Below are 14,556 nucleotides of genomic sequence, written 5' to 3' on the forward strand. Positions count from 1 at the left end.
AAGGAGAGTTAGAAAGTGTGGACCTGATTTTTGAATGCACCCCCCCACACACACACACACAAACATGTATATACATATATCTATATACATATATATATATATATATATATATATATATATATATATATATATATACATACATATATATATATATATATATATATATATATATATATATATACATGTATGTCTACAGATATACAGGAACTATATATGTATGTATATATGTGTATATATATATATATATATATATATATATATATATATATATATATATATATATATATAAAATGAAGAATAGTATCCAATCCACACGATAAATGAATGAAATTGTCCAAAGCTGGAAGGAACACCACCAAATAACTGTTTCAAAGAACAGGATACCAAATACTCCTTCAGAAGTTTAAAACCAGAAAAGTTTAATGCAATAATGTGAGTGCTTTCGCGGACCACACATCCGCTTCTTCAGACATAATGAAACAAAAGAATGCTTCTACATTTGTAGTAATAATTGACCAATCAAACAAAAAACTAATTAATTAATTAACTAATTAAAACAAATTCAAAATGAATGACGTATTCTTAAAGCAACTCCATCATCTTAAAACACTTCATAAAAATAATACAAAATGTGTATGCTGATATATATATATATAAAATCAACAAAATAAATATTATACATAATGAAATATAAATATGAGTACAATTATGTAACATCAATAATATACTGAATAAATGATGTGTAGAAATACAGAAAAAGCAATGTTATTAAAGTTAAATAACTATTACACGGTGTAGCTATCTTAAAGTTCTAGCCTTCAAATAAGGTTTAAGAGAGACAGTGTCATTCAGGCCTCTGCCGCGGTGTGCGGCGAGCCTTATGATCCATTTAACCTCTGCTAATTCTGTTAAATTTATAATGTCACCCATTTGTATATTTACTTGTTGTATATGCAGCACTTGAAATTGGAACACATGCTCAATGCCTTCCTGCATTGTGTGTTTTGCCAATGCACTGTAGTCTTGCCTCCTATTGAGGCAATATGCATGGTCTCTAATATGTTCCCTAAGAGTTCTGTTGGTCTTACCAACATAGAAATGAAAACATAATAAGCAGTGTGCCACGTAGACTACATTTTTAGAATTGCATGTGCTATTGTTATGTAGCTCCCATAATCGCCCTGTATCTGGGTGTTTAAAAAAGCGTGACTCATCAATGTATTGTCATTGCATGCAACAGCCACATTTTCTTGTGCCACCAAAATTGCTGGGTGTAATGTTGTCTACATCAGTTACAAAATTATGATAGCAAAGCTGTTGTTTCAATGTTCTCATATTACCATAAGAAAAATTAGGAACTGGCCCAACAATGTCTCTCACTCTCTCTTCAACCATCAAAATATTCCAATTGGAAATAATAGCATGCTTCACTCTATCTAAATTATTATTATAAGGAAGAATAATAGATTCTCTCCTCTGCTGCTGACCAGAAGGCACTGCAGCATCATTAGTGTTCCTATCCGAATAATAGGGTCTCGCCCTAGTTCTCCTCAGAACATCCACTTGTGAATAAACTCTGGATATCTCCTGGTGACTATATCCCCTCTTCTTCAATCCCAATTCAAGGTTACAGAGTTCGTTCTTTAAAGAGGTTTCCTCACATGATTATCGGGATAACCTCATAGTCTGCCCCTTAATAATGCTATTAAAAACCATGGGACTATGCATACTCGATCTATATAAGTATGCTGTTTTGTAGCATGGTTTACGATAAACTTTAGTTTTGTAACAATTGGATTCACAGTATATCGTCACATCCAAAAAATTTATACTTCTACTGGAAAAATCTAGAATAAACTTTAAAAATGAATCCATGTTATTCAATTCTTTGACAAAAGAAATGAGCATATTGTGTGTACCCTTCCAGAGAAAGAAGAGATCATCTACAAATCTTCTGTAAAAAAGTATATTCGAATTATTCAGTATGTATTCCATTTCCCAGGCTGCCATGACTAAATTGGCATAGCTGTTGGCACAGCTAGAGCCCATGTGTACCCCCTTATGCTGTTTATAACATTTGTTCTGAAAAACAAAAATATTTGATTCCAGCACTAACTCTAATAATAAATTAAGAAAGTCTTCTTTGCCATTGTCAATCATATCACATTCAGAAAGTAACTTTTTTAATAAGGCTAAACCTTCTGTATTCGGAATACAGGTAAAAAGTGATGTTACATCCATAGTTGCAAGCAATATCCCATCTATGGTGTCAAGATTTAATACAAATGTGTACAAATCAGTTAAAAATGTTCTGTATCTCTTAAAATATAAGGAAAAGCCAAAAAGCCTTTTTTCAATTCTGAATCCAAGTATATAGAAAGCGGTTCAGTCAACCATCCTGAACCTGACACTATTGGTCTAAAAGCAGGTTTGACCGGATTTTTGTGTATTTTGGGTAGCCCGTGAAGACTAGGTATAATAGGATGTTGCACAATGAAATAATTAAACAAATCTTCACTTATAATATTCATAAGTTTGCATTCAAGCAAACTATTATGAATGCTAGTTTCTATTTCAGAAACAATACTATATGGTACTACTTCATAAGCTTCATCCGCTAACATTTTTAACATTGTATCCACGTAATACTCAGAATCTAACACAACTACTGGTCCGCCCTTATCTGCAGGGCATATGACAATATTGCCATTATCCTTAAATTTATTTAATGCCTCTAACTCATTCCTGTTTAAATTGTTATTTTTGATGTTCATCGAAAAATGAAAATCATTATAAAGAGCATTCTCAACAGCTTTGATAAAAGTCTCAACACTTGGTGAGAGATGCGGTGTAAATAAACTCCTACATTTCAAACAATTGATATGATCTGTAGGTTCATTGCCAAATAGCAATTTAAGCTACGCTACGTGAAAACAGTCTAACAGACATGATCGCTTCACTAATGTCCATGTTGGACGTTGGTATAAAGTTCATACCTTTATTAAGAAGCTCAAGTTCATCCTGAGTCAAATCATACATGGAAATATTCCATACTAGGCTTCTTGATTCCAGAGTCGCTTCAATGTCCATTGTTGTTGGCCAGGTGGTTCTTTCCTTTTCGCTCCACTTACCATTTCTGACTCGACAGACTTCCTTCTGCCCACTCTTATAGGCAGGGGAGCAACTGGAAAATTTGCAGACTCAGCTCTCTCTAGCTGTATTTTCCGTCTGACGATGCTAGAGAATGTCTCTGAATTGCTCATGTCGTCAGACATATTCATACTAATAGCTGATGAAGAATCAGACAACTGTTCATGAGGTGTAGTATAAACAGAGCGGACAGGATCGGGAAATGTAATGTCGTTGACTACTCCGTTGATCTGCACAGATTCACCATTCAAACTTGCCACTTCCTTCTGCTCCGTTGCTTCAGACCGGGAACGCCCAAGTATTTCCTGTTTGTAAGATACCATTTGTGGAGGCTATTCAGAATTTACTGTGTTGGTTGATATTCTGTCTCTATTGGCTAGGTTTCTTTCCTACGAGTCACTGGCAAATTGTTACTGGCCCCATTGGCAGTTCTTGGCCAAATAAAGACATTTTGCTTGGGGAAATCATCAGTGTCTCTATTAAGTTTTCTTTTTTTATGTTCGAGGAGGTTGGTCTCATATCGTGATACTTTGTCAATCAATTCATGTAAATAAAGCTCACTACAATCACCACCAAGTAATTCAGTTCATTTAACTTGTTGCTCTTCAATAGATTTTCTCAAATCAAATTCAATCGGGTGAAAAAAGTCTAATAAGAGCCTTAAATAGGCTTTACTTGCATTTAAATTGATTTGTTGCCACTGCAACAAAAGTTCCGGATAGCTGTTACCATACTTGGGCATATTAAGAATTCTTAGCCCACGTGTGACCACATTGCAGCTCAAACAAGCTTCTAGATGATAACGTTGACATTGTAGATGCTTAAATCAGTAGATGTTGTTTTCTATATCTTTATTTAGACTTCTCACTGCTTGCTCACTAGCGGCATTGACATTTACTACATTGTTACTCATTCGAAAATCCATAGACATGAGCGGATTAACCGATTCTGTTAACAGAGTTCTTAATCTTAATGAAGAATAGTACCCAATCCGCATGATTCCACACATCCGCTTCTTCTTTAAGAATATGTAATTCATTTTGAATTTGTTTTACATCCGCTTCTTCTTTAAGAATATATAATTCATTTTGAATTTGTTTTAATTAGTTAATTAATTAATTTGTTTTTTTGTTTGATTGGTCAACTATTACTACAAATGTAGAAGCATTCTTTTGTTTCATTATGTCTGAAGAAGCGGATGTGTGGTCCGCGAAAGCGCTCACATTATTGCATTAAACATTTCTGGTTTTAAACTTCTGAAGGAGTATTTGGTATCCTGTTCTTTGAATCAGTTATTTGGTGGTGTTACTTCCAGCTTTGGACATTTTCATTCATTTATCGTGTGGATTGGGTACTATTCTTCATTGTGTTTTCTTGTGGTTTGTGATGGAAGGAACTGACAAAGGAAATATGAAAGGTGTGGCTCATGTCTTAATGGATACATGTTCCAATGGTAGATAAAGAACTCTGTTAACAGAATCGGTTAATCCGCTCATGTCTATGGATTTCCGAATGAGTAACAATGTAGTAAATGTCAATGCCGCTAGTGAGCAAGCAGTGAGAAGTCTAAAAAAAGATATAGAAAACAACATCTACAGATTTAAGCGTCTACAATGTCAATGTTATCATCTAGAAGCTTGTTTGAGCTGCAATGTGGTCCCATGTGGGCTAAGAATTCTTGATATGCCCACGTATGGTAACAGCTATCCGGAACTTTTGTTGCAGTGGCAACAAATCAATTTAAATGCAAGTAAAGCCTATTTAAGGCTCTTATTAGACTTTTTTCACCCGATTGAATTTGATTTGAGAAAATCTATTGAAGAGCAACAAGTTAAATTAACTGAATTACTTGGTGGTGATTGTAGTGAGCTTTATTTACATGAATTGATTGACAAAGTATCACGATATGAGACCAACCTCCTCGAACATAAAAAAAGAAAGCTTAATAGAGACAGTGATGATTTCACCAAATAAAATGTCTTTATTTGGCTAAGAACTGCCAATGGGGCCAGTAACAATTTGCCAGTGACGCGTAGGCAAGAAAACCTAGCCAATAGAGAAAGAATGTCAACCAACACAGTTAATTCTGAATTGCCTCAACAAATGGTATCTTCCGAACAGGAAATACTTGGGCGTTCCCAGTCTGAAGAGGCGGAGCAGAAGGAAGTGGCAAGTTTGAATGGTGAATCTGTGCAGATCAACGGAGTAGTCAACGACATTACATCTCCCGATCCTGTCCGCTCTGTTTGTACTACACCTCATGAACAATTGTCTGATTCTGCATCAGCTATTAGTATGAATATGTCTGATGACATGAGCAATTCACAGACATTCTCTAGCGTCGTCAGACGGAAAATACAGCTAGAGAGAGCCGAGTCTGCAAATTTTCCAGTTCCTCCCCTGCCTATAAGAGTGGGCAGAAGGAAGTCTGTTGAGTCAGAAATGGTAAGGAGAGCGAAAAGGAAAGAACCACCTGGCCAACAACAACGGACATTGAAGAGACACTGGAATCAAGAAGCCTAGTATGGAATATTTCCATGTATGATTTGACTCAGGATGAACTTGAGCTTCTTAATAAAGGTATGAACTTTATACCAACGTCCAACATGGACATTAGTAATGCGATCATGTCTGTTAGACTGTTTTCACGTAGCATAGCTTTGAAATTGCTATTTGGCAATGAACCTACAGATCATATCAATTGTTTGAAACGTAGGAGTTTATTTACACTGCATCTCTCACCAAGTGTTGAGACTTTTATCAAAGCTGTTGAGAATGCTCTTTATAATGATTTTCATTTTTCGATGAACATCAAAAATAACAATTTAAACAGGAATGAGTTAGAGGCATTAAATAAATTGAAGGATAATGGCAATATTGTCATACGCCTTGCAGATAAGGGCGGACCGGTAGTTGTGTTAGATTCTGAGTATTACGTGTATACAATGTTAAAAATGTTAGCGGATGAAGCTTATGAAGTAGTACCATATAGTATTGTTTCTGAAATACAAACTAACATTCATAATAGTTTGCTTGAATGCAAACTTATGAATATTATAAATGATGATTTGTTTAATTATTTCATTGTGCAACATCCTATTATACCTAGCCTTCACGGGCTACCCAAAATACATAAAAATCCGGTCAAACCTGCTTCTAGACCAATAGTGTCAGGCTCAGGATGGTTGACTGAACCGCTTTCTATATACTTGGATTCAGAATTGAAGAAAGCGTTATTGGCTTTTCCTTATATTTTAGGAGATACAGAACATTTTTTAACTGTTTGTACACATTTGTATTTAATCTTGACACCATAGATGGGATATTGCTTGCAACTATGGATGTAACATCACTTTTTACCTGTATTCCGAATACATAAGGTTTAGCCTTATTGAAAATGTTACTTTCTGAATGTGATATGATTGACAATGGCAAAGTAGACTTTTTTAATTTACTATTAGAGTTAGTGTTGGAATCAAATATTTTTGTTTTTCAGAACAAATGTTATAAACAGCGTAAGGGGGTAGCCATGGGAACTAGCTGTGTCAACAGCTATGCCAATTTAGTCATGGCTGCCTGGGAAACGGAATACATACTGAATAATTTGAATATACTTTTTTACAGAAGATTTGTAGATGATCTCTTCTTTCTCTGGAAGGGTACACACAATATGTTCATTTCTTTTGTCAAAGAATTGAATAACATGGATTCATTTTTAAAGTTTACTGTAGTTTTTTCCAGTAGGAGTATAAATTTTTTGGATGTGACGATATACTGTGAATCCAATTGTTACAAAACTAAATTTTATCGTAAACCATGCTACAAACCAGCATACTTATATGGAACGAGTATGCATAGTCCCATGGTTTTTAATAACATTATTAAGGGGCAGACTATGAGGTTATCCCGATTATCATGTGAGGAAACCTCTTTAAAGAACAAATTCTGTAACCTTTAATTGGGATTGAAGAAGAGGGGATACAGTCACCAGGAGATATCCAGAGTTTATTCAAAAGTGGATGTTCTGAGGAGAACTAGGGCGAGACCCTATTATTCGGACAGGAACACTAATGATGCTGCAGTGCTTTCTGGTCAGCAGCAGAGGAGAGAATCTATTATTCTTCCTTATAGTAATAATTTAGACAGAGTGAAGCATGCTATTATTTCCAATTGGAAATATTTTGATGGTTGATGAGAGAGTGAGAGACATTGTTGGGCCAGTTCCTAATTTTACTTATAGTAATATGAGAACATTGAAACAACAGCTTTGCTATCATAATTTTGTAACTGACGTAGACAACATTACACCCAGCAATTTTGGTGGCACAAGAAAATGTGGCTGTTGCATGCAATGCCAATACATTGATGAGTCAAGCTTTTTAAAAAACCCAGATACAGGGCGATTATGGGAGCTACGTAACAATAGCCCATGCAATTCTAAAAATGTAGTCTACATGGCACACTGCTTATTATGTTTTCGTTTCTATGTCGGTAAGACCAACAGAACTCTTAGGGAACATATTAGAGACCATGCATATTGCCTCAATAGGAGGCAAGACTACAGTGCATTGGCAAGACACACAATGCAGGAAGGCATTGAGCATGTGTTCCAATTTCAAATGCTGCATATACAACAAGTAAATATACGAATGGGTGACATTATAAATTTAACAGAATTAGCAGAGGTTAAATGGAACTTAAGGCTTGCCGCACACCGCGGCAGAGGCCTGAATGACACTGTCTCTCTTAAACCTTATTTGAAGGCTAGAACTTTAAGATAGCTACACCGTGTAATAGTTATTTAACATTAATAACATTGCTTTTTCTGTATTTCTACACATCATTTATTCAGTATATTATTGATGTTACATAATTGTACTGATATTTATATTTCATTATGTATAATATTTATTTTGTTGATTTTATATATATATCAGCATACACATTTTGTATTATTTTTATGAAGTGTTTTAAGATGATGGAGATACTTTAAGAATATGTCATTCATTTTGAATTTTTTTTTATTAGTTAATTAATTAGTTAGTTTTTTTGTTTGATTGGTCAGCTATTAATACAAATGTAGAAGCATTCTTTTGTTTCATTATGTCTGAAGAAGCGGATGTGTGGTCCGCGAAAGCGCTCACATTATTGCATTAAACTTTTCTGGTTTTAAACTTCTGAAGGAGTATTTGGTATCCTGTTCTTTGAAACAGTTATTTGGTGGTGTTCCTTCCAGCTTTGGACATTTTCATTAATTTATCGTGTGGATTGGGTACTATTCTTCATTGTGTTTTCTTGTGGTTTGTGATGGAAGGAACTGACAAAGGAAATATGAAAGGTGTGGCTCATGTTTTAATGGATACATGTTCCAATGGTAGATTAAGAACTCTGTTAACAGAATCGGTTAATCCGCTCATGTCTATGGATTTCCGAATGAGTAACAATGTAGTAAATGTCAATGCCGCTAGTGAGCAAGCAGTGAGAAGTCTAAAAAAAGATATAGAAAACAACATCTACAGATTTAAGCATCTACAATGTCAACGTTATCATCTAGAAGCTTGTTTGAGCTGCAATGTGGTCCCATGTGGGCTAAGAATTCTTGATATGCCCACGTATGGTAACAGCTATCCGGAACTTTTGTTGCAGTGGCAACAAATCAATTTAAATGCAAGTAAAGCCTATTTAAGGCTCTTATTAGACTTTTTTCACCCGATTGAATTTGATTTGAGAAAATCTATTGAAGAGCAACAAGTTAAATTAACTGAATTACTTGGTGGTGATTGTAGTGAGCTTTATTTACATGAATTGATTGACAAAGTATCACGATATGAGACCAACCTCCTCGAACATAAAAAAAGAAAACTTAATAGAGACATTGATGATTTCACCAAGCAAAATGTCTTTATTTGGCCAAGAACTGCCAATGGGGCCAGTAACAATTTGCCAGTGACTCGTAGGCAAGAATATCTAGCCAATAGAGACAGAATATCAACCAACACAGTTAATTCTGAATTGCCTCAACAAATGGTATCTTCCGTACAGGAAATACTTGGGCGTTCTCGGTCTAAAGAGGCGGAGCAGAAGGAAGTGGCAAGTTTGAATGGTGAATCTGTGCAGATCAACTGAGTAGTCAACGACATTACATCTCCCGATCCTGTCCGCTCTGTTTGTACTACACCTCATGAACAATTGTCTGATTCTGCATCAGCTATTAGTATGAATATGTCTGATGACATGAGCAATTCACAGACATTCTCTAGCGTCGTCAGACGGAAAATACAGCTAGAGAGAGCTGAGTCTGCAAATTTTCCAGTTGCTCCCCTGCCTATAAGAGTGGGCAGAAGGAAGTCTGTCGAGTCAGAAATGGTAAGGGGAGCGAAAAGGAAAGAACCACCTGGCCAACAACAGCGGACATTGAAGAGACTCTGGAATCAAGAAGCCTAGTATAGAATATTTCCATGTATGATTTGACTCAGGATGAAATTGAGCTTCTTAATAAAGGTATGAACTTTATACCAACATCCAACATGGACATTAGTAATGCGATCATGTCTGTTAGACTGTTTTCACGTAGCATAGCTTTGAAATTGCTATTTGGCAATGAACCTACAGATCATATCAATTGTTTTAAAAGTAGGAGTTTATTTACACCGCATCTCTCACCAAGTGTTGAGACTTTTATCAAAGCTGTTGAGAATGCTCTTTATAATGATTTTCATTTTTCGATGAACATCAAAAATAACAATTTAAACAGGAATGAGTTAGAGGCATTAAATAAATTGAAGGATAATGGCAATATTGTCATACGCCCTGCAGATAAGGGCGGACCGGTAGTTGTGCTAGATTCTGAGTATTACGTGGATACAATGTTAAAAATGTTAGCGGATGAAGCTTATGAAGTAGTACCATATAGTATTGTTTCTGAAATGCAAACTAACATTCATAATAGTTTGCTTGAATGCAAACTTATGAATATTATAAATGATGATTTGTTTAATTATTTCATTGTGCAACATCCTATTATACCTAGCCTTCACGGGCTACCCAAAATACACAAAAATCCGGTCAAACCTGCTTTTAGACCAATAGTGTCAGGCTCAGGATGGTTGACTGAACCGCTTTCTATATACTTGGATTCAGAATTGAAGAAAGCGTTATTGGCTTTTCCTTATATTTTAGGAGATACAGAACATTTTTTAACTGTTTGTACACATTTGTATTTAATCTTGACACCATAGATGGGATATTGCTTGCAACTATGGATGTAACATCACTTTTTACCTGTATTCCGAATACAGAAGGTTTAGCCTTATTGAAAAAGTTACTTTCTGAATGTGATATGATTGTCAATGGCAAAGTAGACTTTTTTAATTTACTATTAGAGTTAGTGTTGGAATCAAATATTTTTGTTTTTCAGAACAAATGTTATAAACAGCGTAAGGGGGTAGCCATGGGCACTAGCTGTGTCAACAGCTATGCCAATTTAGTCATGGCTGCCTGGGAAACGGAATACATACTGAATAATTTGAATATACTTTTTTACAGAAGATTTGTAGATGATCTCTTCATTCTCTGGAAGGGTACACACAATATGCTCATTTCTTTTGTCAAAGAATTGAATAACATGGATTCATTTTTAAAGTTTACTGTAGATTTTTCCAGTAGGAGTATAAATTTTTTGGATGTGACGATATACTGTGAATCCAATTGTTACAAAACTAAAGTTTATCGTAAACCATGCTACAAACCAGCATACTTATATAGAACGAGTATGCATAGTCCCATGGTTTTTAATAACATTATTAAGGGGCAGACTATGAGGTTATCCCGATTATCATGTGAGGAAACCTCTTTAAAGAACGAATTCTGTAACCTTGAACTGGGATTGAAGAAGAGGGGATACAGTCACCAGGAGATATCCAGAGTTTATTCACAAGTGGATGTTCTGAGGAGAACTAGGGCGAGACCCTATTATTCGGACAGGAACACTAATGATGCTGCAGTGCTTTCTGGTCAGCAGCAGAGGAGAGATTCTATTACTCTTCCTTATAGTAATAATGTAGATAGAGTGAAGCATGCTATTATTTTTAATTGGAATATTTTGATGGTTGATGAGAGAGTGAGAGACATTTTTGGGCCAGTTCCTAATTTTACTTATAGTAATATGAGAACATTGAAACAACAGCTTTGCTATCATAATTTTGTAACTGACGTAGACAACATTACACCCAGCAATTTTGGTGGCACAAGAAAATGTGGCTGTTGCATGCAATGCCAATACATTGATGAGTCACGCTTTTTTAAACACCCAGATACAGGGCGATTATGGGAGCTACGTAACAATAGCACATGCAATTCTAAAAATGTAGTCTACGTGGCACACTGCTTATTATGTTTTCGTTTCTATGTTGGTAAGACCAACAGACCTCTTATGGAACATATTGAGACCATGCATATTGCCTCAATAGGAGGCAAGACTACAGTGCATTGGCAAAACACACAATGCAGGAAGGCATTGAGCATGTGTTCCAATTTCAAGTGCTGCATATACAACAAGTAAATATACGAATGGGTGACATTATAAATTTAACAGAATTAGCAGAGGTTAAATGGATCATAAGGCTCGCCGCACACCGCGGCAGAGGCCTGAATGACACTGTCTCTCTTAAACCTTATTTGAAGGCTAGAACTTTAAGATAGCTACACCATGTAATAGTTATTTAACATTAATAACATTGCTTTTTCTGTATTTCTACACATCATTTATTCAGTATATTATTGATGTTACATAATTGTACTGATATTTATATTTCATTATGTATAATATTTATTTTGTTGATTTTATATAAATATCAGCATACACATTTTGTATTATTTTTATGAAGTGTTTTAAGATGATGGAGTTGCTTTAAGAATACGTCATTCATTTTGAATTTGTTTTAATTAGTTAATTAATTAATTAGTTTTTTGTTTGATTGGTCAATTATTACTACAAATGTAGAAGCATTCTTTTGTTTCATTATGTCTGAAGAAGCGGATGTGTGGTCCGCGAAAGCACTCACATTATTGCATTAAACTTTTCTGGTTTTAAACTTCTGAAGGAGTATTTGGTATCCTGTTCTTTGAAACAGTTATTTCGTGGTGTTCCTTCCAGCTTTGGACATTTTCATTCATTTATCGTGTGGATTGGGTACTATTCTTCATTGTGTTTTCTTGTGGTTTGTGATGGAAGGAACTGACAAAGGAAATATGAAAGGTGTGGCTCATGTTTTAATGGATACATGTTCCAATGGTAGATTAAGAACTCTGTTAACAGAACCGGTTAATCCGCTGATGTCTATGGATTTCCGAATGAGTAACAATGTAGTAAATGTCAATGCCGCTAGTGAGCAAGCAGTGAGAAGTCTAAAAAAAGATATAGAAAACAACATCTACAGATTTAAGCATCTACAATGTCAACGTTATCATCTAGAAGCTTGTTTGAGCTGCAATGTGGTCCCATGTGGGCTAAGAATTCTTAATATGCCCACGTATGGTAACAGCTATCCGGAACTTTTGTTGCAGTGGCAACAAATCAATTTAAATACAAGTAAAGCCTATTTAAGGCTCTTATTAGACTTTTTTCACCCGATTGAATTTGATTTGAGAAAATCTGTTGAAGAGCAACAAGTTAAATTAACTGAATTACTTGGTGGTGATTGTAGTGAGCTTTATTTACATGAATTGATTGACAAAGTATCACGATATGAGACCAACCTCCTCGAACATAAAAAAAGAAAACTTAATAGAGACATTGATGATTTTGCCAAACAAAATGTCTTTATTTGGCCAAGAACTGCCAATGGGGCCAGTAACAATTTGCCAGTGACTCGTAGGCAAGAAAACCTAGCCAATAGAGACAGAATATCAACCAACACAGTTAATTCTGAATTGCCTCAACAAATGGTATCTTCTGAACAGGAAATACTTGGGCATTCCCGGTCTGAAGAGGCGGAGCAGAAGGAAGTGGCAAGTTTGAATGGTGAATCTGTGCAGATCAACGGAGTAGTCAACGACATTGCATCTCCCGATCCTGTCCGCTCTGTTTGTACTACACCTCATGAACAATTGTCTGATTCTGCATCAGCTATTAGTATGAATATGTCTGATGACATGAACAATTCACAGACATTCTCTAGCGTCGTCAGACGGAAAATACAGCTAGAGAGAGCTGAGTCTGCAAATTTTCCAGTTTCTCCCCTGCCTATAAGAGTGGGCAGAAGGAAGTCTGTCGAGTCAGAAATGGTAAGGGGAGCGAAAAGGAAAGAACCACCTGGCCAACAACAATGGACATTGAAGAGACTCTGGAATCAAGAAGCCTAGTATGGAATATTTCCATGTATGATTTGACTCAGGATGAACTTGAGCTTCTTAATAAAGGTATGAACTTTATACCAACGTCCAACATGGACATTAGTAATGCGATCATGTCTGTTAGACTGTTTTCACATAGCATAGCTTTGAAATTGCTATTTGGCAATGAACCTACAGATCATATCAATTGTTTTAAACGTAGGAGTTTATTTACACCGCATCTCTCACCAAGTGTTGAGACTTTTATCAAAGCTGTTGAGAATGCTCTTTATAATGATATTCATTTTTCGATGAACATCAAAAATAACAATTTAAACAGGAATGAGTTAGATGCATTAAATAAATTGAAGGATAATGGCAATATTGTCATACGCCTTGCAGATAAGGGCAGACTGGTAGTTGTGTTAGATTCTGAGTATTACGTGGATACAATGTTAAAAATGTTAGCTGATGAAGCTTATGAAGTAGTACCATATAGTATTGTTTCTGAAATACAAACTAACATTCATAATAGTTTGCTTGAATGCAAACTTATGAATATTATAAATGATGATTTGTTTAATTATTTCATTGTGCAACATCCTATTATACCTAGCCTTCACGGGCTACCCAAAATACACAAAAATTCGGTCAAACCTGCTTTTAGACCAATAGTCTCAGGCTCAGGATGGTAGACTGAACCGCTTTCTATATACTTGGATTCAGAATTGAAGAAAGCGTTATTGGCTTTTCCTTATATTTTAAGAGATACAGAACATTTTTTAACTGATTTGTACACATTTGTATTTAATCTTGACACCATAGATGGGATATTGCTTGCAACTATGGATGTAACATCACTTTTTACCTGTATTCCGAATACAGAAGGTTTAGCCTTATTGAAAAAGTTACTTTCTGAATGTGATATGATTGACAATGGCAAAGTAGACTTTTTTAATTTACTATTAGAGTTAGGGTTGGAATCAAATATTTTTGTTTTTCAGAACAAATGTTATAAACAGCGTAAGGGGGTAGCCATGGGCACTAGCTGTGCCAACAGCTATGCCAATTTAG

Source organism: Protopterus annectens, chromosome 8.part0 (assembly GCF_019279795.1).
Source record: "Protopterus annectens isolate FY-2018-M chromosome 8.part0, PAN1.0, whole genome shotgun sequence".
Lineage (NCBI taxonomy): Eukaryota > Metazoa > Chordata > Ceratodontiformes > Protopteridae > Protopterus > Protopterus annectens.